This window comes from Bombina bombina, chromosome 4 (genome assembly GCF_027579735.1).
Source record: "Bombina bombina isolate aBomBom1 chromosome 4, aBomBom1.pri, whole genome shotgun sequence".
Taxonomy (NCBI): Eukaryota; Metazoa; Chordata; class Amphibia; order Anura; family Bombinatoridae; genus Bombina; species Bombina bombina.
This window is the reverse complement of record NC_069502.1, coordinates 922,394,121-922,406,797: the sequence shown is the minus strand read 5'-3', so window position 1 is coordinate 922,406,797 and position 12,677 is coordinate 922,394,121.

The following is a 12,677-nucleotide window of genomic DNA, read 5'->3' as shown; positions in this document are numbered from 1 at the left end:
ACTTGAGTGCATAGGCGATTAAATAATTTTTTTAAGCTAGATTCCTGCACAAATTAAAACACGGAATGAGAGCCCATTAACTCCCCAACCTCCCTGACATGTTTCGCCAATTAGCTCAATTTTTTCAAAGGGCATATTTGGACAAGCCAGCTTCATTTTGGAAGAAGGTGCTTTGGACTGATGAAACGAAACAAAGATTGAGTTATTTGGTCATAACAAGGGTTGTTATGCATGGCGGCAAAAGAACACAGCGTTCCAAGACAAACACTTTCTACCGACAGTAAAATTTGGTGAATGTTCCATCATGCTGTGGGGCTGTGTGGCCAGTGCCGGTTCTGGGAATCTTGTTAAAGTTGAGGGTCACATGGATTCCACTTAATATCAGCAAATACTTGAGAATTATGTTGAAGAATCAGTCACAAAGTTGAAGTTATGCCGGGGCTGGATATTTCAACAAGACAACGACCCAAAATACTGCTCAAAATCTACTCTGGCATTTATGTAGAGGAACAAGTACAATGTTCTGGAATTGCCATCCCAGTCCCCAGACCTGAATATCATTGAAAATCTGTGGGGTGATTTGAAGCGGGCTGTTCATGCTCGGCAACCATCAAACCTAACTGAACTGGAGATGTTTTGCAAGGAGGAATGGTCCAAAATACCTTCATCCAGAATCCAGACACTCATTTCCGCCTATAGAAAATGTCTAGAGGCTGTTATTTCTGCTAAAGGAGGCTCTACTAAATATTGATGCAATATTTCTGTTGGGGTGCCCAAATTTATGCACCTGTCTAATTTAGTTTTGATGCATATTGCAAATTTTCTGTTAATCCAATAAATCTTGTTTCACTACTGAAATATTACTTTGTCCTTCAGTTATTTGATAGATCAAAATGAAATTGCTGATCCAAACACCCAATTATTTATAAATGAAAATCATTGAAATTGTCAGGGGTGTCTACACTTTTGAATACAACTGTATATATATATATATATATATATATATATATATATATATATATATGTATATATATATATATATATATATAATACATACATACATATGTATATATATTTAGATATGTGAGCTTAAGTAGCTCTATGTACTCTTTGCAGTCCTTTTTTTTTCTAACACCTGAAACCTCATATTTTTGAGTCATTATAACGGTTTTATTAAAGATGTGCATTCATTTTTGGACTAATGTATATTCGTATCCTCTTGCCAGGTCCCTCGCCAGGCTAACAAGACGGTTAGGCCTTGATATTCAAAAGCTCTCTGCTCAGGTGAAATATTCTAAAAATGATCCTCCAGCACTGAGAGATACCTAGTAAAATTTTCAAAAGGCAGCTTTTACTTTACTTCTCTAAGGGGCGTTCCCTGCATTTCTGTATGTGAAGGAGAGACAAGTCCAGTGCAATATAGCACTGAATAACATGACAGTTCTACTGCATTAACTCCACTTTGTGCTTTCTATTTTATATCATATAATATATATATATATATATATATATATATATATATACTTATACTATATATATATATATATATACTTATACTATATATATATATATATATATATATATATATATATATTTAAATTATATATTCAGATTACATTTTATTACATTTAAACTTTGCACTTTCTATTTTGTTTTTTATTTTGTGTACAGCAGTGTATTTAGTATAGTGATTTTGCAGATTCTGAATATATACCAGACTTCCCAGAGTCAGAACTAACTGAATTTTCTAAGAAAAGGGGAGGAAGTTGGAAATCCCAGAGTGATGAAAAATGCCTTCCATAGAAACTCTCTGGGATACAAAATTCCTTATGGGAGAGAGAGAAGTGGAGAACCCCAGGGGCTGATATAAAGGCTCAGTTTGCATCAATTCTAAATTAAACTGAAATGTTTTCACTACAATTTAACTTGTTTTTGTCAATACTTTAGTTTATGTTATTATTTGGTTAGTTAAAATAAGTGTATTGTGAATTTTGAGCAAACTTCACCTGCATACAGCTTGTGAGACAAATCAGTGAGACCAGCTTGTTTAAAATGCTTAAAAATATTCACAAGACTTGTGAGAGAGATTCAGACATACCTGGGAACTTCCCTGTTCAGCCCAGAGAACTGTCATCTCCCTCCCACTTTCTAAAAGTGTCAGTTTTAGTTTTCAATGTAGCAATTTGTATATATAAACTGAAATATACACACTAGGATCTTAATTGTTTAGAGTAACACAGGAACTTTCAAAACATCATCAGAGTTTGTAAAATAACTGCTAGAGCTAAATCAAAATATATTAAAATATAAATGAGCAGGGCCGTCTTTAACACATGGCAAAAGGGGCAACTGCCCAGGGCCCAGTCTCTGTTGAGGGGCCCAAGGGTCCTAAAAAAAAAAAAAAAAAAAAAAAATGATGGTTCAACCAGACTGCTGATGTGACATGGGGAACACACACATTCAGTCCTAATACTGTCACAGTCAAAAGTACTCTGCTTATATTTAAAAAAAAAAAAAAAAAACTGTGCCAGACCGTGCGGGTGTCATGTGACATGCTAAGCTATTGCCATGTGCTGTTTTAGATGTGCACTGTGCAGCACTGAATGCAAAGCCCTAACTCTGCATCCAGCCATTCCCATTGCATCAGAAAAGGTCCTACTGGGGTTACCAATGTTACCAGGTAACTGCTCTGGTGGTGGGGATTGTTTCTGGGTAGGGCTGACTGTAGGCGCATGCAGCAGAAAGCTGGAGCAGCAGGCCTGTGAGGATTTGAGCATCTGTGCAGCTGCATAAACTGCTCTCTTCAGTCTTGAGGCTGTGTGACTCATCTCACACTGTATCCATTCAGCCTTGGGCAGACAGCATCCAGTCTGCTGGTCCCCTTAGCCCTGCTCTTTCTTCTGTGACCCTAAGATCAACTAACTGAAGTTTGTCAGGGGAACAGTATTTTGTAGAATGGTGTCAGTGGGAAGAATAAGTGAGTTCACACACGCCCCTCCCCATGCAGCATTGTCTAGTGCAGGGTGAGAGGGAACTTGTTCCTAGCAAAGAAGTGACATGTGCTGCTGTGGCTGAAGTATAGTGTCATGCTGATACTTCACACATTAATGTAAGGTTTATTGTTATAGTTTTTGTTTTCTCTCTGTCTCATATTTTACAGCTTCCCATAGTAGTTCTGTTGTTCCAGTCAGTAAACTTATATTTGTCTGCACCTCCATGCTTCATCCTCAGTCTTTACCTTGCTTTGCTCCTGTTGGCTGCCCTAAATCTCTTTAACCAGCTAACCTCACACCAGAATCACATTCAAAAGAATTTTAAATGAATCCACAATGGAGGAATTTATATATTTATTTACTTATTAGTACTGCTTACGTCCAGTTTCACATATTGCAATTTATTATTATTTTTTTTTAAATGATTAGCCCAGCAGTGGATGATCCACTGCTGGGCTAATAATTTAAAAAAAAATATAAAATAAATTGATTTAGTTGTTCTTTGGGATAATGGGGTGGAAAGTGAAATTACATGGGGTGGGGTCCAAGAAAATTTTTGCCCAGGGTCCAGTCAATATTAAAGATGGCCCTGTAAATGAGAAACTGCAAAGCTTAAATGCAATAATACTGAAAGGATCCAATCTAAGGTGTAAAGCAATCTAAACTACAAACTTCAAAGTGTAAGTATACCAAAACTCTCATATCATGTAGTGCTGTATTGCAGATCTCGCAGTGCTGGAGAGTTCCGCCCTTTTCCTTTTGAATATTCAGTGAGTTGTAAAGTCTGTGAAGTCTGAACTGAAATTTGTCTCCAAGCTGGAGAACCTTTGGGTATCAGGTCCTTAGCGCGCTCAGCACTCAGGACCTGCACTAACTTTAGTGCAGGGCCTAGGATCCAAACAGCTAAACTTCCTGTTTGCGCAGCCTGGGATCTAGCAAGAAGAGTATCGGGTAAGTGCGCTCTCCAATGCTCTTTAGGGTAAGTATGTAGCTACAGGTGAAAATTTCAACTGTAGTTTTGAAACATTTACATTCTTTTAAAGAAAACACATGTAAATATTTAATGAAAATGGGATTTTCATTTGATTTTAATTAAACAAAATCCAAATAGTGCGGCCTACAAATATTCGTGGAAACAAATTTTCTTGAATATTAAGAAGAAAAGTTTTGTTCTCTGCACATCTCTATTTTTTATGCATTTTTTTTTTATTTGAATTATTTATATTAATAATAATAATAGTTATTATGAGTGTAAATGTACTTTTACATGTAATTTTGACTTGTTTTGTGCAACATTTTTGTCTCACATAACAGTTAACCAGAGCTCGACGCACATTAAATTCAATTGCGCCTCAAGTGAATGCATTTACTTTCCACTCATAATTTTGAGCTACTTCTGACGAGCACAAAGACACACTATAAATCTGATATCGCTTGCGTGCAACAGTTGGCTCACCACTGTTAATCTAGCCCTTAGATGGCTAATTTCCAAGGGTGAAAAATTTACATTAATATCTTCCAAGTAAATTGGGAGGGTTGAAGGTCTCTAATCTCTACTTATACAAAATTAAAATATTTTAAAACAATTAAGGAGCAAAAAACAACCCATGGGTTTTACAAATTGACAGCTTAAAGCGACATTAAACCAAAAAATGTTCTTTCGTGATTCAGAAAGAGAATACAATTTTTAAAAAGTTTTATTTACTTCTGTTATCAAATGTTTTCCATTCTCATGTTATTCTTTGTTGAAGAGATACCTAGGTAGGTAGCGTGCACATGCCTAAAGCGCTACGTGATAGGAAATAGTGCTGCAATCTAGTGCCCCTGCTGATGTATAACATTGTTGCAAAACTGCTGCTATATAGTGCTGCAGACACGTGCACACTCCTGAGCTTATATGTCTGCTTTTCAACAAAGGATAACAAAAAAACAAAGAACATTTGATAATAGAAGTAAATTAGAAAGTTGTTTAAAATTTTATGTTCTATCTAAATCATGAAAGAAAAAATGTATTGGGTTTTATGTCCTTTTAATGAATCTCACTGTACTGAAATCATCTTCCTATTTCATACTTTCTAGAGTCAACACTATTATTATTACACTATTAACATTATCTTTTCTAAATATATACCCCTTTTCTCTAGTCCTGGTCCAGTAACACATTTCAGAGGCTTTTGCCTATATTTTTACATTTAGATGACTAGCAACTTTTTTTCTTAATTGGTATATATACTATAATAATATTATTCCCAGCCTGCATGTTGTTATTTAATATTTTGCATGTTTTTCAAAATCTTAAATCAGTGACAAGCTCTCAAATAAATTACCTTCTCTAAATAACACAGAGTTTAGGCACTTTCTGAACACACTGCAAAAATAATTAAAATAGACTTATCTCTCGGAGAGTCATCATGACATAAAACAATTTACAATTGCTCATGGCATACTACAAATACAATAACACATGTTAAACACATAATTTTTTCTCATGCTCCAAGAAACTCTTATTGTAAGACTTAAAAAAGGGACAGATAGATAATCCCTTTACTACCCATTTCCTAGTTTTGCATAACCATCACATTATATTAATATACTTTTTACCTCTGTAATTACCTTGTATCTAAGCCACTGCAGACTGCCCCTAATTTCAGTTCTTTTACAGACTTGCATTTTAGCCAATTAGTGCTGACTCATAAAAAACTCCACGGGAGTGAACACAATGTTATCTCTATAACACACATGAACTAGCACTGTCTAACTGAAAAACTGTCAAAATGCACTGAATTAAGAGCCAATCCTTAACGGCTTAGAAATCAGTTTATGAGCCTAACTAGGTTTTGTTTTCAACAGAAAATACCAAGAGAGCAAAGCAAATTTGATGATAAAAGTAAATTGGGAAGTTGTTTAAAATTGCATGCCCTATCTGAATCATGAATGTTTAATTTTGTCTAGACTGTCCATTTAAAGGGACATGAAACTCATATATTTTCTTGCATGGTTTAGAAAGAACATGCCATTTTAAACAGTTATCCAAATGACTTATATTATCTGATTTTCTTCATTATCTTGATATCCTTTGTTGAAAAACATATCTAAATAGGTTTTGTAGCTGCTGATTGGTGGCTGCACATAGATGCCTCAAGTGATTGGCTCACCCACGTGTATTGCTATTTCTTCAACAAAGAATGAAGAAAATGAAATAATAGAAGTAAATTGGAATGTTGTTTAAAATTTAATTATCTATCTAAATCATGAATGGAAAATTTGGGGTTTCTTGTCCCATTAAAATATTTTTATACATATAACCTCAGCAAAACATCTAAAACATCATTTATTAAGAATACACAGATGATGTTTATATCTGTAATTCATTGTCAAAAAGTATAGATTAAGAAAACTTTTAAGTTTTTAATCATAAAAAATGTAAAGTACATTATTTATGCACACAGAATTTAAGACATTGGAATGCTGAAACATACATTAATTAATATTTATCATCGGTGATGAAATCAAAATAAAGGGAGAAAGAGACTAGCATCCCATAAACCAATTTATTATTTGGTCATACGTGCATTGAAATTCAAGGGGACCCTGTACCTCAAACTTAATCACAGACCGCTGTACAAGTAAAACAGAGACACTCTCTTACCATGGGATTTAAGGGCATCATAGGGCATATCACTTTGGCATTGCGTAGAGTGTATGGGGGCAATTAACCTCTTCTTGTTCTCAAGTTGTGGAGAACTGTCTGAGTATAGCCAAACCTATGTGCTCGACCCTCTAGCCATTACTTACGTACTGCCTGTCATCAGTCTATGATGTATCCCTCAGCTGTAGGCAAAACAATTATGTCCTCACTGCTTGCTGGTTCCAGGTAAGGGGTAGGGGAGGTCCCAGCACTGTCCACTGTACAGTAACGTAGTTGGAGCACTGGTAAAATGGCAATCAAAAGAAAAGTGAATTCCGGCTACATTTAAAACCACAAACTTTATACAGACCAAATTATTGTCAGGGTATCTGTGAATGTCAGTAGACAATACACACACATATATATATATATATATATATATATATATATATATATATATATATATATATGATCCAATTTATGAACCACAAAAGCCCTCAAAGCCCATGTAGATAAGATAAAAAAGAGTCTTTATTAGAACAATTAAAAACAAAAAGCGCCCTGTGTAGGACTCACTGTAATCCAAGTTGTATTTGCAGGCACACAGAGAGCGTACATGTTTCGTGCTCAGGTAGCACTTGTTCACTGCTTACCTGTGCACCTGCAAAGGCCTGCCTTTTAATCACAAAATTTAAAGTGATACATCACACAATTTTAAACAACCTGAAACTCAGCTTCATTTGCCTGTCTACCTAGCAAAATCACACAGCATAAATGTGAGCATTATAATCTTAAGTGATACATATTTATACACACATATTAAATTTAATTAGATCTAAAAGAGATATTATATAGAAAAATAAGCATTTTTAATATTGTATTAGAAGAATTATAATAAAAGTTAATATTATAATTAAATTGTAGCTAATATCTGTTACTAGCATATCAAAGTAATGAAATACAGATATATTCTGATCTCTACTGTGTTTTTCTCTAAAGGATGCACTTCTCTTTACAGACATGGCATAATAGAGTATTATACAAATAGATCTAAATCTCTCCTTTTGTTTATCCCTAAAGGATAGCTGGTTTGCAAGGTCAAGATCCAGAAAATCTCCCTTTTATCTAGGATCATTTCCCTATTTCCTCCTCTACTCCATACTGGTACAAAATCTATGCCCTGCACCATCAAGGCATTAACATCTGCATTATGTTTTTAATTGAAGTGTCTTGCTACTGGTGTATCCGAACTTTCGTCCTCAATACTACGTAGGTGTAGAACCCTTTTCTTCTTTGAAGCCAATTTTTATTAGAGATTATTTAGGAAACCGACAGCAGGAAATACTACTTTAAAATATGACTCTTGTCATCCTAAACATGTAATTGAAGCTATCCCTAAAGGGGAGCTAATTAGACTAAAAAGAAATTGTACAGATGAACAAGAGTATAAAAAACATGCTAAGATTGCCCTAGAAAGATTGAAATATAGAGGCTATAAAGATGAGGTATTAACTAAAGCCAAACTTAATGTGGATCATATACCTAGAGAGCAACTTCTACATAGAAAGAAACAAAAGAACACTGACAAACATCACAACAAACTTAAATTTATCACCAACTATAGTTTGGAATATAATGAGATCTGCAATATAGTACGTAATTCCATACCAATATTATACTCAGATCCTATTCTTAAGGAAATTATGCAGGAAGGATGTAATTATATATCTAAAAGAGGTAAAACTTTATCAAATTATTTATCACCTTCAGAACTAAAACCCATCTCTAATAAAAATTGGCTACAAAGAAGGAAAGGGTTCTTTAAATCCAGGAGGCCTATATGTAGGACTTGCGATTTTGTAAAAGAGGGAGATGAGTTATTATCAACAATAACCCAAAAACAACACAAAATTAAATATGCAATAAACTGCTCAACCACACATGTAATATATTTACTAACATGTAAAATTTGTCTCAAGCAGTATACAGGAAAAACCACTAGGCCGCTCAAAGAGAGATTTCTTGAACACCTACGTAGTATTGAGGACGAAAGTTCGGATACACCAGTAGTGAGACACTTCAAGGAAAAACATAATGCAGATGTTAATGCCTTGATGGTGCAGGGCATAGATTTTGTACCAGTATGGAGTAGAGGAGGAAATAGGGAAATGATCCTAGATAAAAGGGAGATTTTCTGGATCCTGACCTTGCAAACCAGCTATCCTTTAGGGATAAACAAAAGGAGAGATTTAGATCTATTTGTATAATACTCTATTATGCCATGTCTGTAAAGAGAAGTGTATCCTTTAGAGAAAAACACAGTAGAGATCAGAATATATCTGTATTTCATTACTTTGATATGCTAGTAACAGATATTAGCTACAATTTAATTATAATATTAACTTTTATTATAATTCTTCAAATACAATATTAAAAATGCTTATTTTTCTATATAATATCTCTTTTAGATCTAATTAAATTTAATATGTGTGTATAAATATGTATCACTTAAGATTATAATGCTCACATTTATGCTGTGTGATTTTGCTAGGAAGACAGGCAAATGAAGCTGAGTTTCAGGTTGTTTAAAATTGTGTGATGTATCACTTTAAATTTTGTGAATAAAAGGCAGGCCTTTGCAGGTGCACAGGTAAGCAGTGAACAAGTGCTACCTGAGCACGAAACATGTATGCTCTCTGTGTGCCTGCAAATACAACTTGGATTACAGTGAGTCCTACACAGGACGCTTTTTGTTTTTAATTGTTCTAATAAAGACTCTTTTATCTTATCTACATGGGCTTTGAGCGCTTTTGTGGTTCATAAATTGGATCCTGGGTTTCTTTAGCATGTGGAACAGACATGCCGAACTACCAGCTGCCATTGCCATTATAAGGGATTTGTATATCCCGCCCTCCCCTTCTAGTGAGCCATTTGATTCATACATATACTAACTACAAGACGCAGGATTTTTCAGTGCGCTCCGTTGTGCAGGTTACTTGTGGATTTATATATATATATATATATATCATAAGATAAAATAAGTATGCAACCTATCAAATATTAAATTTGAGCATGCTCATCTTATAGCTGAATACATTCTGTGTATTGCAATTCTGAGGTCAGACATGAGATGTCTTGCTGACTACACATCAGAATTCAATCCACCCCACTCAACATGCAACATTTTCACAGTAGAGAACAAAGGATTTAGACCTTGTATAGATAAGACCAATGGGCCACTTCAAAGTAAATGTTAACATATGGAGTCCTCAGATTTATGTTCCCATATTTGGGTTTCCTGCCCAACATGGATAATAGATTTACAGACCCCCTCACTGCTCAATACATCTAAGAGAGAGAAAAAGGAAAACATTTGTTTCAGTTAGTGAAAGCAGATTTCTTTAAAGCAAGCCTTTATAAGGAGGAATTTTCCTTTCTGTAGGCAACGGTCGCTAGGTCTGGGACTGATCTTTTGAAGCTTGAGCATATGCAGAGAAAAAACAGTCTTACAGGGGAAATGACCATTCACACTTTGATACAAATTGGTACATGCTGAGTTTTCAATAAACATCCTCCACAGACAAAAGGAAATTTAGATCTTAATAGTAGAGACATATTTAAACCTATGCATTTTTGAAAGCATAGATGTCTTAAGGATTTGAAGTGGGGACAAATTATCTATATAGTTTTAAAATATTTAATATGTGCCTCAGACTATCAAATAAAAGGTACAAATAAATAGATATGAGATTGTCTGTTGTATAATAATACATGTGAATAACTGCTAAATGAAAAATATAACTAATATATAATATAGCACAAAAACAGAAAGGTATTCAGTCAAAAATCAGAATCCAACATATGTATTCCAAAAAAAGTCTTATTTATATATATGCCCCTAGATGCGATTGCCCATAGACCTTCTTAGTTGAGGCAGCTTAAGTAAACCATACAACACACAGTCTTAAATGAGTATACCAGATTGTCTCAATTTTAAAGCCTTCGGAGTGAGTAACATAATGGTATGGGTCTTAACACATAATCATACACCTGAATCTTGGCCAGTGTAAAAACCTCTATGCGGCTGTGCCCACTTAACGACCTCATAATCTTCACTTTCTGTATCTGGTATAAGCTTCTTCTGTAAGTTCATCGATGTAGCGTGGATCTCTGCACCTCAAACGCTGTGATTGCATGCGTGCGTGTGTTGTACCACGTGATCCTGCTTGTCCAATCAGATGGGTGGAATTACGGAGGAAATTCGAATGAGCTGCGAGCCTCAAAAAACATAGAAGGCTAGCTGTCCATGCTATCTAGGAGCTAATAGGAGCAAAAAATCGCTAGGCACCAAATTCTATCCTGGTTAACATATGAAAAGCAGCAAACATTTTTAGCAAAAGTGCAATAGCGATTTAAAAATAGAAAAATTTATCATGCTTGAATTGTCTTTTGTTTTTTCTTTGTGTTTTTCATGTTACCTCCGTATTTTAAGATGTGTTGGACACAACAATAAATTTTTCTATTTTTAAATCGCTATTGCTCTTTTTGCTGCTTAATATAATAATATCATGTGTTTTTATACACTCAGCAAGAGCTATAAAGATATGCAATATTTATATTGATATGGGATAGTAGTCCAAAATAAATATAATTATGTAAAATTACATTTGATTGCTGATCTCAATGTATGTATGTGATATTAAGATGATAACTGAGATATTAATTAGATCCATGCTAAAAGTATTAAAATCCTTTAAATACCCATATATTTAAATGTATAAGAATTATTTTGTAATGTGGTACTAGAGATAAACTCATGTTTAATATGAAAATACTCAGAATAAAGTATATTAAATGGACCATATATGGAACATATAATTATTAAAACTAGGAGATAAAAAGTATATAAAAATAGACATTTGATAAAAATATATATAAGAACTTTATTTACTGTAACAGTATTGATAATGAGACTGCATTTCAGGTTGTCTGCTGCCACCTATAGTTCAAAGATGGTATTGCAACCAAAAGGTAACTGGCTACTCAGGGAGGTGTCTCCCAAATAACCAAGAGATGTTCAGCTCAAAGGGCCTATCACAGACAAGCGTCTGTGGTGCGTATCCAAGCATTCACCAATGATTACAAAAAAGGGTGGGGTTTATCACTTGATATCCTCATGCAAGAAGAAAGAAAAGGGTCTTTGCTGCTGAATTTTATCTGACAAACTGTTGCCTTGGAATCCAGTCTCTATAAAGCAAATCTGTGCCTAACTTGCTTATCCATATTGCAATACATTTCTTTATATCAGGTGACCTCGATCTATGTGAAAAAGCTGAAACATTTAAATTGGCTTATGTATATGGTTGTTCTATATTTTTAATATTTAAATCAAAGATATTATAAATCTTTAGTTAGATTGTAGTAAGTATACTGGTATTAAATATTAATGTTTAGAAAGATTTTCATATTTTAATATCATAAATTAATTACAGTTATTGCTATATATATATATTAGAATTTGCCTTATTGTAGCTAAATAAGAGGTTATTTTAGGTCAGACATATTGGCATATACATTGGCTGTTTGCATTAATAAAATATACAATTTCTGATGTTTCAAATTGAAGTTATATAGAATCATTTGTGGGCTAAAAAACTTAATTATACTTGTCTGAAAGTTATCTTAAATCTATTGAGACCCAGTAAGATTTGTGTATATCTTGGTATATTGATTATCTAAACACTGTGAAGTTAGCGGTCACATTCTGGTATTTTATTGTGATATTTTAATGCGATTCATTGTGAGTAAGGTTAATTTTAAAGGTATATATTTTTTTAATGATCTGTTGTATATAATATATTGTAATGGAATAAGCGTCCATAGTTGATTCAAAGCTAGTCTCTGCTTAATTTATTTCAATGTGTTTATAAATTTAACTAATCTCAAGAATATAGTAATAAATATTAATTTCAATTGTTTCGTATATACATTTTTATTGGAGATTATTTTAAAGAATAATAAATAAATTATATTTATAACCCTGGTATATACTGACA